This window comes from Psammomys obesus, unplaced genomic scaffold (genome assembly GCF_907164565.1).
Source record: "Psammomys obesus unplaced genomic scaffold, mPsaObe1.curated_primary_1811, whole genome shotgun sequence".
Classification (NCBI taxonomy): Eukaryota; Metazoa; Chordata; class Mammalia; order Rodentia; family Muridae; genus Psammomys; species Psammomys obesus.
In genome coordinates this window covers 22574147-22576402 of record NW_026596046.1, presented here as the reverse complement: position 1 = coordinate 22576402, position 2256 = coordinate 22574147, and positions in this window count along the sequence as shown.

The following is a 2256-nucleotide window of genomic DNA, read 5'->3' as shown; positions in this document are numbered from 1 at the left end:
TCATCTGTCATCTATATACTGAAGCTAACTATTCCCAGGGACCATGGGCTTTTTGTAAAGATTGTTGAAGTATTATAGGATAAACAAGAAAGAGGACCCAGGGTAAGATGATCAATCCTCACTTAGAAAGATAAATGGGATGGACATTGGAAGTAGGAGGAAACAAGTTATAGGACAGGAGCCTATCACAGAGAGCCTCTGAAAGACTCTGTCTAGCAGTGTATCAAAGCAGATGCTGAGACTCATAACCAAACCTTTGGTAGAGTGCAGGGAATCATATGATAAAGGGGGGAGTTAGTATGACAGGGAGAGGATAGGAGCTCCACAAGGACAAAATATATCAGGGCAGCCGGTCCTGTAGATACCTGATAAGCTAGGGACAGATGGAAGGGAGGAGGACCTCCCCTTGCTGTGGACTTGGAAAGGGGCAGGAGGCGATGAAGGAGGGAGAATGGGATTGGGAGGGAATGAGGGAGGGGGCTATGGCTGGGATACAAAGTAAATAACCTGTGATTAATATTTAAAAAATAAAAATTACAAAAAGAGAACAGTGTAACGATGCAGCAGCCATCTTTATTGGCCTTGGAATTCTCGTGTAGTAAGCTTTTACATTCTTAGGTAATACTAGCTGGAGTCTTAAATTACGTACTTTTGCATGCCCCTAATTCATAGTAATGCATTTACATATGTGTACTATGATATTCATTTGCTGGAAACAAATATTTGGCTAGAAGTGGTCTTATAAGACAAGTGTCCACCATAAATGTTAGAAGTAGTATTTTGATATTGGTTGATAATGCACAGGTTTGTTATCTTGGTCCGTTTAAGACAATGGCTTAATCCCTTGGAAAATTCTGTTAAAAAGGCTTGTGTGAAGTATCCCTCTTCATTCTCCATGTAACGTTTTCTGTGCTATTCAGTATATGCAGACCAAAGTCCTTTGTTAGACACTGTCAGATACACATACAAACAGAGGGACATATTCATAAGCCAACTTTGAGACAGACACAGGTATGCCTGTATAATAGACAAGGACGACAAAAGACACAGAGAATGAAGCAGAGAATTAAAATTTTGCTTAAATTACACCACTGGAAATTGTTTGATTCCTTTCTTTAATGTGACATCAACACATCATTGATGATTCTGTGTTTATTATTAATGTGCTCAAACCTATGCAGAAGACCTCTGTGTGTCATTGTAAACTCTGGGATATACTACATTTCCACAAAATGATTGCTTTGAATTAATGCAGTTTTTCTAGTAAGTCTCATTTCAATGGCAGAAGCAGGCGGGTTTAAAACAAATCTGCACACTTTCCTCTTGGCAAAAACATATTTAGGAATGCAATTATAACACACAGTTCCTTACCGGACAAGTGGAATCCTCAGAAGATATTCATAAATTAATTGTAGCGTCACATATCAGCTAGTACGCTGTTCCAACGTATGTGGAAACATGGAGGAAACTGATGCTCCAGGTATAGAAATGCCTGATCATATAATCTGTCAATGGGACAAAAGCCTAAGTCCTGTTTTACAACTCGCACACGGTTTAGTTTCTGCTTTGATATTGACGTACTGATAAGTATTTCTAAGTGGGGATAAATCACTGGTTCTTCATGTAACATATGCAGCTCTAGGGGATTCTGCACAGTGGCACCCACTGAGATGTGTGTGAGTCACACAGGTAAATGCTCGCTGGTTCTCCAGACACTGAATATTTGAGGATGCTAGTCCCTGTCATGGACACTTCTAGACATGATTCCTGTATTCCGTAATGAACAACGTCTATGATAAACTGACTCTACCACTTCAGCTTCAAAACTCAATTTGGAATGTCTGATGCAATCCACTTCAATTCTACTCATACGGTGATCAGAAAAACAGTTTGGTGAACTAAGCACGTTAGCAAATTATCTTAAGAGGATTCATGCCTGGGGCCTTCATGTCCACTCACATGGATGGAATCATCAAAGGTGGAGAGGTGAGGGACTATCATTAAACAAAATTATCAACCCTGTTTGTCACCTGGGCAAAGATATTCAGATGGAGAGCCCCAGGCCACAAGGTGCTCAAGAATCCTCCAGAGGAGAAGAATAGGCAGAATAGAAAAGTACTGAGGGTCATAAATGCCTTTCCACAGTAAATATAATAATAAAGACACACACAAGTGTACTGCAGGTGTCCTTAGGTTTCTGCCTAAGGATTCATATTGCCCTTTGTTCAAGCTCAAGGTATAGGTGATGTGATAAAA